Source organism: Pan troglodytes, chromosome X (genome assembly GCF_028858775.2).
Source record: "Pan troglodytes isolate AG18354 chromosome X, NHGRI_mPanTro3-v2.0_pri, whole genome shotgun sequence".
Classification (NCBI taxonomy): Eukaryota; Metazoa; Chordata; class Mammalia; order Primates; family Hominidae; genus Pan; species Pan troglodytes.
In genome coordinates, this window is record NC_072421.2 from 100701692 (window position 1) to 100719740 (window position 18049).

The 18049-nt window shown below is 45.3% G+C and overlaps 1 protein-coding gene across 1 annotated transcript in view; it reads left to right on the top strand.

Moving 5' to 3' along the window:
* Positions 1-18049, top strand: part of RAB40AL (RAB40A like) — a 417954-nt gene that overhangs the window by 324893 nt on the left and 75012 nt on the right. The gene's annotated exons all lie outside the window — the stretch shown is intronic.

Sequence of the window (18049 nt, forward strand, 5' to 3'; positions counted from 1 at the left end):
GATACTCCTAATGATTAGAGCCAGAAATGTAGCTCTTAAAGTCTCAGGCCAGAGAGAGGGAATAAACTAGTGAGAGGTGACAGCGTGCTGGCAGCTCTCACAGCCCTCGCTCGCTCTTGGCACCTCCTCTGCCTAGGCTCCCACTTTGGCGGCACTTGAAGAGCCCTTCAGCCCGCCGCTGCACTGTGGGAGCCCCTTCCTGGGCTGGCCAAGGCCGGAGCTGGCTCCCTCAGCTTGCGGGGAGGTGTGGAGGGAGAAGCGCTAGCGGTAACCGGGGCTGCGCGTGGCGCTTGCGGGCCAGCTGGAGTTCTGGGTGGGCGTGGGCTTGGTGGGCCCCACACTCTTAGCAGCCGGCCAGCGCTGCTGCCCCGGGCAATGAGGGGCTTAGCACCTGGGCCAGCAGCTGCTGTGCTCAATTTCTCTCCAGGCCTTAGCTGCCTTCCCGCGGGGCAGGGCTCGGGACCTGCAGCCCGCCATGCCTGAGCCTCACCCCCACCCCCGCCTCCGTGGGCTCCTGTGCCGCCCAAGCCTCCCCGACGAGCGCCGCCCCCTGCTGCACGGCGCCCAGTCCCATCTATGAAGGTGGAGCTCTCGTGGCCTAATTACTTCCCTAAGGCCCTACCTCTTAATACTGTTGCACCGGGGATTAAGTTTCAATGTGAATTTTGGAGGAACACAAACACTCAAACCATAGCATTTACCGTTTTATAAAAATGTTCACATAATATTGTTTTATAAAAAAAATAAAGATTTAGGCTGGGCATGGTGGCTCACGCCTGCAATCCCAGCACTTTGGGAAGCTGAGGCGGGTGGATCACTTGAGGTCAGCAGTTTGAGACCAGCCTGGCCAACATGGTGAAACCCCCTCTTTACTAAAAAATACTATTAACTGTGGACATCAAGTCTGAAAATAGCCATTATTAAAAACCTGATGAAAGTCTATTATAATAGTGATGCAATTGACAAAAAAATTTGGTTATTTCTGAACCAACATTGTGACTGATAGCATTTATACCAAGACATATCAGAGTTCTAGGAATGTTATACAATTTCGGAACACACATTAATAATATATCCATGTAAATATAACTCAGAGAAGATTAACCATCATTCCTTATTTAGACAGTGTTTCTCATATAAATGAACATATCAGATAAGCTGATGGTGTAATATCTCTTTTACAACTACTTTCAGAAGTTCTAGGGCTTGTCATAATATCCCAAAGTTACTTCAAGGTCAAAAATACTTAATTTTGATATTTGAGAAGTTTGTCAACTATCAGTGGTCTAGAATACTTGATCAAAATAGGATCACAGGTCACTATGAAATAAAATGGAAGTGACAAAAGATTTCACAGGCACAAAGCCCACGAAATTATCTTGATTAAACACAGAATCTCTGTTCCCTAGGCCAGTTACCTAAAAGGTAAAGAAAAAAACCTCACACAATTTCCTTTTAAAAACAGCTCAATGTTCTGAGAAAACCCAGTTATTCCAACACAGGAGCCCAAAACCTTGCCTTCACCAGCGCATTTTTTTATTAATTGTCAATTTTTGGCAAAACTTTATATTATTTATAATTAGCTTCTATTTTAGGCAACTTGATGACACAAAAAATTTCTTTCATGAGATTTCTATTCTGTGAACTTTCTATAACTTGCAAAATTTACTTTCCTTTTCTCTATATCATTTTGACCACACAAAGTTCTCTTAAGCAAAAGAAAAAATTACTTTTTTCATCTTTCTTTACCAAAACTACATCTTCATACTTATAACTTTTTTTTAATCTCTTCTGCTTACCGGTTCCTTCCCTGCCTTGTTTGTATTTCCTTCTGTAAACCAAAAATAAAATTCTAAGTCCCCTCAACCATCTGAATGGACTTTCTCCTCAGCCAGCATTCTTAAAATTGAACCTGAGAGACTGTTTTAGGTCATTATGTGAAGTGGGGGTTGAACAGGCCTCATTATACCTCTTCAGCTTTAACATCAACATAGGCTTTAAGTCTGATAAGAAATATTTCACAACCTATTCTCTCTGAAGCCTGCTAGCTAAAAGCTTCATCTACATAGTAAAACTTTGGTCTCTACAACCTCTTATCAGACATTCTTTTCTATTGGTCACAGTTCTTTAGACAACCTCAACGTATTGTCAACCAGAAAATGTTTAAATTTACCTTAAATTTACTGATAGCCTGGAAGCCCCGCCTTGGAATTGTCCCACCTTCCTGGACCAAACCAATGTATTTCTTAAATGTATGTGATTGACGTCTCATGCCTCCCTAAAATGTATAAAACCAAGCTGCACCCTCACCTCCTTGGGCACATGTTCTCAGGACCTCCTGAGGGCTGTGTCAAGGGCCATGGTTGCTCATATTTGGCTCAGAATAAATCTCTTTAAATATTTTAGAGTTTGACACTTTTTGTCGACACTTCCTAAATCTATATTTTGAAATATCCTTTCAAAAACCTCCAAATTAGATGAAATTTGCTCTTTTAACAAAAATATATTCTCATGTCTTTTTACAATTTCTCTTGCCAAAATGAGAGACAGGACTAGCTGGATTTCCTAGGCCGACTAAGAATCCCTAAGCCTAGCTGGGAAGGTGACCGCATCCACCTTTAAACATGGAGCTTGCAACTTAGCTCACACCCGACCAATCAGAGAGCTCACTAAAATGCGAATTAGGCAAAAACAGGAGGTAAAGAAATAGCCAATCATCTATTGCCTGAGAGCACAGCGGGAGGGACAAGGATCGGGATATAAACCCAGGCATTCGAGCCGGCAACGTCAACCCCTTTGGGTCCCCTCCCCTTGTATGGGAGCTCTGTTTTCACTCTATTTCACTCTATTAAATCTTGCAACTGCACTCTTCTGGTCCGTGTTTGTTATGGCTCGAGCTGAGCTTTTGCTCGCCATCCACCATTGCTGTGTTGCAGCTGTCGCAGACCCGCTGCTGACTTCCACCCCTCCGGATCCAGCAGGGTGTCCGCTGTGCTCCTGATCCAGCGAGGTGCCCATTGCCACTCCCCATCTGGATAAAGGCTTGCCATTGTTCCCACATGGCTAAGTGCCTGGGTTCGTACTAATCGAGCTGAACACTAGTCACTGGGTTCCACGGTTCTTTTCCGTGACCCACGACTTCTAATAGAGCTATAACACTCACCGCATGGCCCAATATTCCATTCCTTGGAATCCGTGAGGCCAAGAACCCCAGGTCAGAGAACACGAGGCTTGCCACCATCTTGGAAGTGGCCTGCCGCCATTTTGGAAGTGGCCCACCACCATCTTGGGAGCTCTGGGAGCAAGGACCCCCGGTAACAAAAACACACCTTACTTTCCTTGTACACTTTACATACATAAATTTTTTTTTATTTCTAGTAATTTTCATTACATATTTAATTAAAATTTTGAATTCTTAGCTTATTTTTTATGAAAATGTAAGAAATGGCTATTTGAACTGTCTTATGCCAATATTTTATGAATATACTGAAGAGAATCAAAATATTTCATCCCAAAATATACTTCTTTGACATATTTTGAGATGGCTATCCAGACAGCCAACTGAGGCAGGGAAATAGGATCTGGAGGTAGGGAACATAAGGCTGATTCACACTTCAGCCATGACAGGAAATATCCTCTCCATAGGGCACAGGCCAAGTAAATGACTTTGTAACTTCATCCTCTCCATTTACATAGGGCATACCCCAAGTAACCAATGGAATCCTCTAGAGGATATTTAAACTCCCAAAAATTCTGTAATGGGGTCTTTGAGCCCCTATGCTCAGGCCCGCTCCCACACTATGGAGTGTACTTTCATTTTCAATAAAACCCTTCATTCCTTCCTTGCTTTGTTTGTGCGTTTTGTCCAATTCCTTGTTCATGACGCCAAGAACCTGGACATCCTCCACCATTAACACAATGAGCAGAAGTAACCCCACAAAACTCTTTTCTTGTGGAAGATTTTGCCTCTATAAAGAATCTGCATTGATGCAACCAAAGTTTCTCTGAAGCCCTTCTTTGTCTAGATCTAGGAAAGATTAACTGAGAGTCTGACACCTTAAAGGTCTATGCAAAATATTTATCAGCTATTGTTTCTGATGGCTGCTACCTGTCATGTTTCATCTATATAACAAGACAACCTTTGCCAGCCAGGTCTCCACTTCTCTCCCTCCCATAACCCATCTTGCAGCTATAACCTGATTTACCACCACAATCTGTTTTTGGCTATGCTCCAAGTCCCCATTCTTTCTGTAACCTCGAAATAGTATATAAGCTTCCGTACTCCAATAGGGGGCGGGGGGGAATCACTCTGTGATTCTCTCCACGCAAGCCAATAAATGTGCGTGCCATTTCTCCTATTAATCTCCCTCTTGTGAGTTGATTTTTCAGCAAATCTTCACAGAGTGAAGGAGAGGTCTTCCTTTGGCCCCTACAGTTTATTTCATAATTTCTAGAGGCATGTACTTTCTCATAGAACAAATTTTTAAGTGTTTACTAACAGACCCAAATATATTTTGCTTCTCTATACCACATAAAAGCAAGATGCCAACGTATATAAATTTTAAACATGTGATTAGTAATTAATGTTTTAGTATTCTAACTTATTTAGAAATGACCTGAACATTTAATGACTATTTATTACTTAAGGATTTAAGTTACCAAAAAGATTTCTGAAACTATGAAGAGTTCATTTATAAACATTTGTGCCTAATTTACATATTTAATACCTTTTTGTGATCTATAATGTTTGTGATCCTAAATGTCTCAAAATGGAGTCACTTATGACAAGTGACTCAGCTGATAGTGAAACTACTGAGCTCTGAGAGTGATAAGCACATGTATGGTGGAATGAGGTGATAAGATGACACTTGCTGTGGCCAGACACTGTTAGGGGTGGCGAATATTCGTTACTGACAGCTAATCCATACTGGTCTGCAGCAACTGCAGTTCCTGCCTACTCAGAAGAAAGAATTTGACTGAGGGGCATAAGGCAGAAGAAGAGACCGAGGCAAGTTTTAGAGCAGGAGTAGAAGTTTGTTAAAAAGCTCTAGAGCAGGAGTAGAAGTTTGTTAAAAAGCTCTAGAGCAGGAACGAAAGAAAGGAAAGGACACTTGGAAGGGGCCCCAATGGGCAACTTGAAAGACAAGTGCAGCATTTGACCTTTTGACTTGTATATGCTGGACTACTTTTGGTGTCTTGCATCCCTTTCCCTTTATTCTTCCTTTAGGGTGGGCTACCCACATGTACAGTGCCCTCATTGCACTTGGGAGGTGAGCATGTGCAGTGTGTTTACTGCAGTTGTACGCATGCTCAACAGAGGCTTTCTTCCCTTTTCCAGTGGAATGCCCCCAGAAGGTCATACTCTGCCTTTTTGTCTCTTAATGTGCATGCCCAGGCTCACTTGCCCAATACCTGAGATTTTACTGGAAGCTGCTGATTACCAATTTCAAGTGTTTTTATCTATTGGGAAATTGCCTCTCCCTGGCACCTGTGACCAATTACATTTTAATGTGACAACTGCTGGATCATCAGGAAATTGCCTCTCCCTGGTGCCTGTGACCAATTATCATTTTTAGAGAGGCAGTGTGACAACTGCCGAATCATCACCTGATGGTCACCTGACATTTCTGGTGCAGGGGTGGGGAGCCCTCTCCTGCCCCACTCATGCCTGACTAGCTACCTACTGTAACAAGACTTGACAAGACAGTGAAGCCAAAAGGTAGCTGAAGAAGATGGGTATGGATACTGGACACTTTTACAGAGGACCATAAAACCCACAAAGAAACGGACCACGACAGAGACACCTGTAGAAACTCTGCCTGTGAGAACTCAGAGGCCTCTTTTCCATCCATTGCAGTTACCGGAAGCACTGCTGAGAGAAAAGAAGCATCCCCCACCGCCCCCTCCCAGTCAGTAGGCTGGTCTCCTGAACTACTTGCTGTGTTCCTTCTCTCTGTCTATAACTGTCTGTGTCTTTGAATATATTTGCGTGATTGGTGGTGTGTGAACGCCTTGGAGTAAACTATGAATTTGTAGGAATTTAATTAGTCACTGAGTCATTTTGAAACATTCCCCTCACCACCCTCATAAGAATTTGCACAACCAGACTGATTTGACCTGACACAAGATCATGAAAATTCTATGAGACATTGAATGAAACTAACCACCATCTCCAGTTATTCTGTTAATCATTTTTACAGCATAAAAATGTTAGGCATTGGCCACTTAATCAAAAATCCGAAAGTTAAATACATGGGTATTTTTGCTGATCAGAAGACACAATTGTTTCCAGTCTTATTTACCAAAAATTTACTCAAGTCACATAAGCCAAAAGGCATTTGAGTTAGGTTCTATTTTTTGATAAAATATTTGATTTAAGCACTTGTTCTTTAAGTCAATCAGTCAGAGTCTCTTACACATTTTGGTTGAGAAATATTACATAAGCATAACACACATAGGCGTGGAAAAAGAAGCAGATTTTATAGCTTTATTAAGATTATTCCTTTGCCAATTTTGAAATACTTTCCCCCCTTTAGCCCATCAAACTTTCAATCACCCATTCCGTTGCCCGAAGCAATTGTTAGCCAGGCAACTCTACAATTTGCACTTCCAAAAAAAAAGATGACTTTCAGATAAAACAAGACAATTTACAGTACTTAGAACAATATAGAAACTTCATTAATAGAAACCCTATTATTTGTCAAAACAAAAAAAGGCATAGGTAAACCTCCAATTAAGACAAGATGGCTAGAAAAGGCACCTTAAACATTGGTAAGACTGTTAACGTAAACTAAGCCACCACCTTTCCCGTTGTTAAAGTTTCTAGTGGTTTAGGTGCAGAAAGGGAGACAACCTTACTAATGGGGATTTCCTTTACAGATGTAAATTTCTTTTACAGAGAGTTTCAAAATAGCCAATTAAATGTCATAAAGTTGTATTTTATTTTATGTATATTTTTAGAGACGTCTCTCTCTGTCACCCAGGCTGTAGCGTACTATCACCATCAAAGCTCACTGCAGCCTAAAACTCATGGGCTCAAGCAATCCTCCCACTGCAGCCTCCCAAGCAACTGGGACTACAGGTGCAGGCCACCAAGAGTGGCTAATTTTTTTTTTTAGGGAGGGAGTCTGCCTATGTTGCCCAGGCTAGCCTTGAACTCCTGGCCTCAAGTGATCCTCCCACCTTAGCCTCCCAAAGCACTGGGATTATGGGTATGAGCCACTGAGCCCGACCAGTTGTAAAGATTTCATTTCATAGTTAGTCTTTTCAATTTAGATTTTTTGTTAGTTTGATTACTGACTTCAGGGAAGAGCCCTTTAATGAAAAGGACAAAAAATAACTGGTAGAAACTTAACCCTGAGTATTCCTTGGGGGCCTATAAATCCTGGTGTTAACATGAAGATTATTATCAGAGGGAGTGGGCAGCCTGTTTTCAGGGGCTTTCTTGGAAATCTTTGGGGGCACTCCCTTTTTCAGTGTCCTAGTTGTTTGCACAAATGGCAACAATACTTCAGAAACTGCTGTTTCAGGGGTCCCTTATTGGAGAAGTGCTCTAGGACAAGTCTAGAAGTCATTCTAGGTTGTTGGTTGCCATGGAGCTGAAACACTTTGGGAATGGCTTTCAAAAGGTCATCTGAGTCTTTCTGGCTTTGCCTGGCCCATAAGTAGACCAGATGGGGCTTGTGAGGTCCTTGATATTGACAGAGCAGGAGCACCATCATCTCAGACAAACACTGCCATTTTAAGTTCCAGCTCCTTTTCCAGCCTCATGCATTTCAAGGAAATCACTTTTCTTCTAACTACAAGCAGCCAGAAAGAGCAGACAGTAAAATACAGATAAGACAGCTCGGGCACAGAGGGAGGTGCGAGGAAAGTCTCTTGGGTAACTGCCAAACTTCACCCTCATACAATGGGCCCCAGTAAAATATGGGCCTTAATAAGCACATTCCTTTCCCTTCGGGTACACTAAGATAAGGAAGCTAAAAGCAGACTCAGGGAGGCGGCGGGGGGTATGCCTGCAGCTGCAGAAAGATATATGGGAACAGACACACAATTGTCCCTCCCAGATAAGCACAACAAAGAGACACAGAAGCAGTCCAAGCCTCTGATAAACTTTCCCACCCTGAATCCTTGAAAACTCTTAGTCTGTAAGACAGTGTGCCTCTGACCTAACTTGGCCAGACACCCTTCTCAGATTTGTTTTCTCTAAAATAAACTTTTTGTGTTTCTTTCCTCTTTCTTTAATTCTTACAGATACCATTCTCAAGAGATTATTCTACCTCTTTTACCCTTTTGGGTCTCCCCATGTCCCACCAAATGTATTAGGTGGTAGAGGTCAAGTATCATTAGGGATCATAAATTACAATTAAGGGCCGGGCGCGGTGGCTTACACCTGCAATCCTAGCACTTTGGGAGGCCAAGGTGGGTTGATCACTTGAGGTCAGGAGTTGGAGACCAGCCTGCCCAACATGGTGAAACCCCTTCTCTACTAAAAATATAAACATTAGCTGGGTGTGGTGGCACACGCCTATAATCCCAGCTACTCTGGGGGCTGAGGCAGGAGAATCCCCTGAACCTGGGAGGCAGAGGCTGCAGTGAGCTGAGATAGTGCCACTACACTCCAGCCTGGGCACAGAGTGAGATTCTGTTTAAGAAAAAAAGTTACAATTAAGACTTTGAATTTTGTTTTGTCAGGCACAGTGGCTCATGCCTGTAATCCCAGCAACCTCAGGAGGATTGCTTGAGCCCAAGAGTTTGAGGCTGCAGTGAGCTATGATCAGGCCATTGTACTCCAGCCTGCTGAGTGACTGAGCAAGACTTTGTCTCTAAGACTCTGGCCTGAATTCTTCAGAAAACTTTTGAAGATCTTAGGAATTTTTTTTTTTTTTTTTGAGATGGAGTCTTGCTCTGTCGCCCAGGCTGGAGTGCAGTGGTGTGATCTCGGCTCACTGCAAGCTCCGCCTCCTGGGTTCATGCCATTTTCCTGCCTCAGCCTCCTGAGTAGCTGGGACTACAGGTGCCCACCACCGCGCCCGGCTAATCTTTTGTATTTTTAGTAGGGACGGGGTTTCACGGTGTTAGCCAGGATGGTCTCGATCTCCTGACCTCGTGATCCGCCCACCTCGGCCTACCAAAGTGCTGGGATTACAGGCTTGAGCCACCGCGGCCGGCTGATTTCGGAAATTTTTAAACTGTGGTCCTGGCCTCCATTTTTTGTCCAGAAAGTATAATCAAATAGTGGACTATCTCCAGAATTTTGGAGTGTTTCTACCTTATAAGGAAACTGTTTAACTTTCCTTTTTTTTTTTTTTTTTGAGACAGAGTTTTGTTCTTGTAGCCAAGGCTGGAATGCAATAGCACGATCTCAGCTTGCTGCAATCTCTGCCTCCCAGGTTCAAGTGATTCTCCTGCCTCAGCCTCCAAAGTAGCTGGGATTACAAGCTTATGACACTATGCACTGCTAATTTTTGTATTTTTAGTAGAGACGGGGTTTCACCATGTTGGCCAGGCTAGTCTCGAATTCCTGACCTCAGATGATCCACCCGCCTCAGCCTCCCAAGGTGCTGGGATTACAGGCATGAGGCACTGCGCGCCCAGCCGAACTTTCCTTTTTTTTCAGAAAGGAAATGCAATTCAGACACTGAATTGTTTAGTACACTGGGAATATTCCAGGCAACGTAAATTAAAGGGAAGCACTAAGAGTTAGGTAAGTTTTACGGTCCTTTATATAGGGGATATCTTGCATTTTTAGCTTTTTTACTAACTTTTTGCAGTCTTTTAGAAAAGCTATTTTAGAGTCCTGTTGTCTACTCCAACCTTCTACATGCCAATAGGAATTCCATTTTCTCTGCCTTCAAGAGGCTGAGAATTCAAGTACACTTTCTTAGATGACATTCCACATAATGGCCATCATAATACTAGATTATCGATTATCTTTAGTAAAATTTTGTCACTTTTGTAAAAATTTGTTGCTTCTGGGGCCAGAAATTTTTATTTTTATTTTTTTTTATTGATCATTCTTGGGTGTTTCTCGCAGAGGGGGATTTGGCAGGGTCATAGGACAATAGTGGAGGGAAGGTCAGCAGATAAACAAGTGAACAAAGGTCTCTGGTTTTCCTAGGCAGAGGACCCTGTGGCCTTCCGCAGTGTTTGTGTCCCTGGGTACTTGAGATTAGGGAGTGGTGATGACTCTTAACCAGCATGCTGCCTTCAAGCATCTGTTTAACAAAGCACATCTTGCACCGCCCTTAATCCATTTAACCCTGAGTTGACACAGCACATGTTTCAGAGAGCACAGGGTTGGGGGTAAGGTCATAGATCAACAGGATCCCAAGGCAGAAGAATTTTTCTTAGTACAGAACAAAATGAAAAGTCTCCCATGTCTACTTCTTTCTACACAGACACAGCAACCATGCGATTTCTCAATCTTTTCCCCACCTTTCCCCCTTTTCTATTCCACAAAACCACCATTGTCATCATGGCCCGTTCTCAATGAGCTGTTGGGTACACCTCCCAGACGGGGTGGTGGCCGGGCAGAGGGGCTCCTCACTTCCCAGTAGGGGTGGCCGGGCAGAGGCGCCCCTCACCTCCCGGATGGGGCGGCTGGCCGGGCGGGGGCTGACCCCCCACCTCCCTCCCGGACGGGGCGGCTGGCCGGGCGGGGGGCTGACCCCCTACCTCCCTCCCGGACGGGGCAGCTGGCCAGGCGGGGGGCTGACCCCCCACCTCCCTCCCGGACGGGGTGGCTGCCGGGCGGAGACGCTCCTCACTTCCCAGACGGGGTGGCTGCCGGGCGGAGGGGCTCCTCACTTCTCAGACGGGGCGGCCGGGCAGAGACGCTCCTCACTTCCTAGATGGGATCGCGGCCAGGAAGAGGCACTCCTCACTTCCTATATGGGACGGTGGGTGGGCAGAGACGCTCCTCACTTTCCAGACTGGGCAGCCAGGCAGAGGGGCTCCTCACACCCCAGAGGATGGGCGGCCAGGCAGAGATGCTCCTCACTTCCCAGACGGGGTGGCGGCCGGGCAGAGGCTGCAATCTCGGCATTTTGGGAGGCCAAGGCAGGCGGCTGGGAGGTGGAGGTTGTAGCGAGCCGAGATCACGCCACTGCACTCCAGCCTGAGCACCATTGAGCACTGAGTGAACGAGACTCCGTCTGCAATCCCGGCACCTCGGGAGGCCGAGGCTGGCAGATCACTCACGATTAGGAGCTGGAGACCAGCCCGGCCAACACAGCGAAACCCCGTCTCCACCAAAAAAATACGAAAACCAGTCAGGCGTGGCGGCGCGCGCCTGCAATCGCAGGCACTCAGCAGGCTGAGGCAGGAGAATCAGGCAGGGAGTTTGCAGTGAGCTGAGATGGCAGCAGTACAGTCCAGCTTCGGCTCGGCATCAGAGGGAGACCGTGGAAAGAGAGGGAGAGGGAGACCGTGGGGAGAGGGAGAGGGAGAGGGAGAATTTTTTTTTTTTTTAAATATTGGCTCACTCTGTTGCCTAGACTGAAAGGCAGTGGTGCAATCATAGCTTACTGCAGCCTCGAATTCCTGTGCTCAAGGGATCCTCCAGCCTCAGCCTCCCTAGTAGCTAGGACTACAGGCATGTGCCACCAGGCTCATCTAATTTTTTTATTTTTATTTTTTTGTCTTAGAGACAGCTGGTTTCAAACTCCTGACCCAAAACAATCCTCCCTCCTCAGCCTCACAAAGTGCTGAGATTATGAGTCTGAACCACCAAGCCCTGTCTGGGGCTAGAAACCTTATGCATAACTAAGGCAGGTCTACTGAAATGTGACGTACTCAGATCTTTAGAAATTAGGGATCCCAGCCGGGCACAGTGGCTCACGCCTGTAATTCCAGCACTTTGGGAGGCCGAGAGGGGCGGATCACGAGGTCAGGAAATCAAGACCATTCTGGCTAACATGGTGAAACTCCGTCTCTACTAAAAATACAAAAAAATTTGCCGAGTGTAGTGGTGGGCGCCTGTAGTCCCAGCTACTTGGGAGGCTGAGGCAGGAGAATGGCATGAACCTGGGAGGCAGAGCTTGCAGTGAGCCAAGATTGCGCTACTGCACTCCAGCCTGGGCAACAGAGTGAGCCTCCGTCTCAAAAAAAAAAAAAAAGAAAGAAAGAAAAAAAAGAAAGTAAAAAAAGAAAGAAAGAAATTAGGGTTCCCACTTTCATGTTGGATCTTGGGTTTCCCAGAGCCAAGATGGCTTTGGCTACAAGATCTTCTTGACCAACTTAGCCAATGATTTTACAGTTTCTGTCTGACCCAGTCAGACACCTGAGGCTTCCCTTACCTAAGTGCAGAAGAAAAAACCCACATACCCATGAATTCCAAAAACCGGAGATCACTCCCCTGCATTAATAACCACTCACTGCCACTACTGTCAGTTACCTTAAAACTGCAGCCCTTTATGCTAGTGTGTCCAGAATTGGTGGGTTCTTGGTCTCACTGACTTCAAGAATGAAGCCACGGACCCTCGTGGTGAGTGTTACAGCTCTTAAGGTGGCACGTCTGGAGTTTGTTCCTTCTGATGTTCGGATGTGTTCAGAGTTTCTTCCTTCTGGTGGGTTCGTGGTCTCGCTGGCTCAGGAGTGAAGCTGCAGACCTTTGCGGTGAGTGTTACAGCTCATAAAAGCAGCATGGACCCAAAGAGTGAGCAGTAGCAAGATTTATTGCAAAGAGCAAAAGAACAAAGCTTCCACAGTGTGGAAGGGGACCTGAGCAGGTTGCCACTGCTGGCTCAGGCAGCCTGCTTTTATTCTCTTATGTGGCCCCACCCACATCCTGCTGATTGGTAGAGCCAAGTGGTCTGTTTTGACAGGGTGCTGATTGGTGCGTTTACAATCCCTGAGCTAGACACAAAGGTTCTCCATGTCCCCACTAGATTAGCTAGATACAGAATGTTGACACAAAGGTTCTCCAAGGCCCCACCAGAATAGCTAGATACAGAGTGTCGATTGGTGCATTCAGAAACCCTGAGGTAGACACAGGGTGCTGATTGGTGTATTTACAAACCTTGAGCTAGATACAGAGTGCTGATTGGTGTATTTACAATCCCTGAGCTAGACACAGGGTGCTGATTGGTGTGTTTACAAACCTTGAGCTAGATACAGAGTGCGGATTGGTGTATTTACAAACCCTGAGCTAGACATAAAGGTTCTCCAAGGCCCCACCAGAGTAGCTAGATACAGAGCGTCGATTGGTGCATTCACAAACCCTCAGCTAGATACTGAGTGCTGATTGGTGTATTTACAATCCCTGGGCTAGACATAAAGGTTCCCCACATCCCCACCAGACTCAGGAACCCAGCTGGCTTCACCCAGTGGATCCCACACCGGGGCTGCAGGTGGAGCTGCCTGCCAGTCCCAGTGCCATGCGCCCGCACTCCTCAGCCCTTGGGTGGTTGATGGGACTGGGCACCGTGGAGCAGGGGGTGGCGCTCGTCGGGGAGACTCGGGCCGCACAGGAGCCCATGGAGGGGGTGGGAGGCTCAGGCATGGCAGACTGCAGGTCCTAAGCCCTGCCCTGCTGGAAGACAGCTAAGGCCTGGTGAGAAATTGAGCGCAGCGCCGGTGGGCTGGCACTGCTGGGCGACCCAGTATACCCTCTGCAGCCACTGGCCTGGGTGCTAAGCCCCTCATTGCCTGGGGCCGGCAAGGCCAGCCGGCTGCTCTGAGTGCAGGGCCCGCCAAGCCCACGCCCACCTGGAACTCCAGCTGGACCGCAAGCGCCACGCGCAGCCCCGGTTCCCGCTTGCGCCTCTCCCTCCACACCTCCCTGCAAGCTGAGGGAGCTGGCTCTGGCCTTGGCCAGCCCAGAAAGGGGCTCCCACAGTGCAGCGGTGGGCTGAAGGGCTCCTCAAGTGCTGCCAAAGTGGGAGCCCAGGCAGAGGAGGCGCCGAGAGCAAGCGAGGGCTGTGAGGACTGCCAGCACGCTGTCACCTCTCACTAGCTGCAAATGTGGTGAAACCCACATTTCTGTATAGCCATAATCTTGAGAAAACACATGAGACATCTCCAAACAGAGCAAAAAAATGCAGCCCTTGCCAGTAACTTGTCAGCTACTGCAAACCCTGCCCTGCCACAGAACAAACTAACCCTTTTTACTCCATAGTCAAATGCTTTCTCATAGCACAAACCAACCTTGGTACACACAAAGCCAAAAATACCAGGGAGCTCAAATGCCAAAGAGAGCTGAGCTCAGACCTGAGAGGGACTTACTCAAGACTTTCAGGGCTTCATGGGGAAGACTGTTCACTTCATGGTTGCCAGATATGTCAAAAGATAAAACTACAACAAATTTATTTTAAAGACCTCAATTGGCTTTATTTGTAATTCTAGAATCTGGTCACACATCACACCAGAAAATACAGTAAGTGTTCCAATGGACTGAACAGAAGAGGTTAACTTTATAGACAGAGACAGGCTGAAGAATGCAGAAAGAAAGAACGAAGATCATGTTAGTGATTTTGAAGATACTTTTCTTATAAGAAAGGGACAGAGAGGCAGAACAGTAGAAAAACAACTGATTAGTTAACCTCAGGTAACTTCAGGGTACATTTTTTGTGTGAGAATTAAAGCAGAAGGACCTTCTTTATCATGCCAATTGAAGATTTTAAATGGGCTAGTGTGTAGTAAAATAGACTGTTATCTCTTTCGCTGGAAGGTCATACAGCAACTTAGTTTGGGTTTGGTTACTTAGAACTTTAGCATGAGTGGGCTGGGCACAGTGGCTCACGCCTGTAATCCCAGCACTTTGGGAGGCTGAGGCGGGTGGATCACCTGATGTCAGGAGTTTGAGATCAGCCTGGCTAAATGGCGAAAACTGTCTCTACTAAAAATACAAAAATTAGCTGGGCGTGGTGGTGGGCCCCTGTAATCCCAGCTACTTGGGAGGCTGAGGCAGGATAATCACTTGAACCTGGGAGGCAGAGGTTGTAGTGACCTGAGATTGTGCCATTGCACTCCAGCCTGGGTGACAGAGCGAGACTCTGTCTCAAAAAAAAAAAAAAAAAAAAGGAACTTTAGCATGGGTGACTCCATTTTGATTTTTAGTCTATGCTGTTGAGGCCTAGTGCAAAAGGTTAGTCCGAAACAATGGCCTCCTATAATTTTTATTTGGCATTCCTTAGCCTCAGGTCTTTGTTTAAACATTACTTCCTGTGAGAAGTCTTCTCAAATATACTCTAATGCTTTAATTATCATTAGCCACCTAACTCCACTATCGGGGGAACCAGCCCCCAATATTTCAATGTAGGTTCTTTCTATTTTCCCTAAGTGTTGGCAGGTCTGAGAAATAAAGAGAAAGAGTACCAAGAGAGGACTTTTACAGCTGGGCCTCCGGGGGTGACATCACATATCAGTAGGTCCATGATGTCCGCCTGAGCCACAAAACCAGCAGGTTTTTATTAAGGACTTTAAAAGGGGAGGGGGTGTACAAACAGGGAGTAGGTCACAAAGATCACATGCTTTAAAGGGCAATAAAGATCACAAGGCAAAGGGCAAAGCAAAGATCACAAGGCAAATGGCAAAGCAAAGATCATAAGGCAAAGGGCAAAATTAGAATTACTGATGAGGGTCTATGTTCAGCTGTGCACAAATTTTCTTGATAAACATCTTAAACAACAGAAAACAGGGTTTGAGAGCAGAGAACCAGTCTGACCTCAAAATTACCAGGGCGGGATCTTTTCCCCACCCTAATAAGCCTCAGGGTACTGCAGGAGACCAGGGCATATTTCAGTCCTCATCTCAACCGTATAAGACAGACAATCCCAGAGCGGCCGTTTATAGACCTTCCCCCAGGAATGCATTCCTTCCCCAGGGTATTAATTATTAATATTCCTTGCTGGGAAAATAATTCAGTGATATCTCTCCTACTTGCACGTCCATTTATAGGCTGTCTGCAAGAAGAAAAATATGGCTCTATTATGCCCGACCCTGCAGGAAGTCAGACCTTTGGTTGTCTTCCCTTGTTCCCTAAAATCGCTGTTATTCTGTTCATTTTCAAGGTGCACTTATTTCATATTGTTCAAACACCCATGTTTTACAATCAGATTTCATATTGTTCAAACACACATGTTCTACAATGAATTTGTACAATAGTGGTCCTGAAGTGACATACATTCTCAGCTTATGAAGATAATAGGATTAAGAGATTAAAGTAAAGACAGGCATAAGAAATTATAAGAGTATTATTTGGGAACTGATAAATGTCCATGAAATCTTCACAATTTATGTTCAGAGACTGCGGTAAAGACAGGCATAAGAAATTATAGAAGTATTAATTTTGGGAACTGATAAATGTCCATATTAAAATGAAATCTTCACAATTTATGTTCCTCTGCCATGGCTCCAGCCGGTCCCTCTGTTTGGGGTCCCTGACTTCGCACAACACTCCACCAGCTTCACCATTTCCAAATGTTACAGGTAGTTAGATAGGCATGAGCAGGGCAGGAGAGGACTCTCCCCCCACCCACTAGGAATGTCAGGTGACGGTTTGACAATTATCACACTGCCTCTCTAAAAATGATAATTCAGCAGCCTGTGCCAGGGTACCAGGGAGGGACAATCTCTCTTTTTTTTTTTTTTTTTTTTTTTTTTGAGACAGAGTCTCTCTCTGTCGCCCAGGCTGGAGTGCAGTGGTGCAATCTCGGCTCACTGCAAGCTCTGCCTCCTGGGTTCATGCCATTCTCCTGCCTTGGCCTCCCAAGTAGCTGGGACTACAGGCGCCCACCACCATGCCCGGGTAATTTTTTGTATTTTTAGTAGAGATGGGGTTTCACCATGTTAGCCAAGATGGTCTCAATCTCCTGACCTCGTGATCCACCCACCTCGGCCTCTCAAAGTGCTGAGATTACAGGCATGAGCCACCATGCCTGGCCTGGAGGGACAATCTCTTGATGATACACAGCTATTAACATTAAAGTATTCATTGAAACCAGATTCCAGGGAGAAGAAGATTCCTGGGTATGTGCACTAAGAAACAAAATGGTGATTCATGACCTCTCAGGGACCTTCCATCAGAAAAGGGAAAAAGGCCTCAAATGGGCTTGCGTACAGCTTCCTAAGCACACTGAGCATGCTCAATTCCCAAGGATTAGAAAGGCACTGCACATGCTTCCCTTAGGGAAGCCCACCCTAAGAGAAGAATCATAGGAAAGAGGAGCACCTGTAAAGTCCTAGGATCATGGTTAAATGCTGTTTTCGTCCTTTAACACCCTCTTTGATCTCTTCCAAATGAACTTTCCTTTCTTTCTTGTTCTAAAGCCTTTTTAAATAAACTTCTCACTCCTGTTCTGAAACTTCCCTCAGTCTCTTTTCCTGCCTTATGCCCCTCAGTTGAATTCTTTTTCTGAGGAGGCAAGAATTGAAGTTGCTGTAGACCCATACAGATATGCCACTGGTAATTCAGGGTAACTCGGATCTCTGTGACCGGTAACACAGATACAATTTTTCATTTGAAAGGGGTCCAATGAGTGTGAGTTCATAATTTCTCATGGCTGTGACTTTACACAATGGACTGAAGGCTCTACAGCTTTCAAATGTCTTATCTAAAGATTGGCCCTAGGATTTGCCTCTTCCACTCTTGAGGGGGATGCCTGGGACATAAGTCAGATGAGCAATGGAAACACAGAGTTGTTCCATAGAGGACAAGTGAGCATGTATTTCTGAGAAGCTGTTGAAACTGAAATTCAAGAAGACCATGGATCAACGTTTCCTTCTCTAAAAGATCTCATGAGAGGAATAAAATGACAATATCTTCTTTTTAGCAGACACGGTTTTGCATGATAAAGTCCATAAGAATCTTCTAGAGGTAGAATTGCAGATTTGAAGGTTTGAAACAATTTACTTTGTGAAATATTCTTTTAAATATATTTCTAAAATATGTAAATATATTCGAAAAAGAGGACAAACTGAAGAAGCAAGTAAAAATACCATTAACCATTGGTTAGATATCATCATGGTTTATATTCTCATTAAGCAAATGCTTCTGGGGATAAAAATCACTATTGTAAAACCTAAGACCAGTGCTTGAGATATTTTG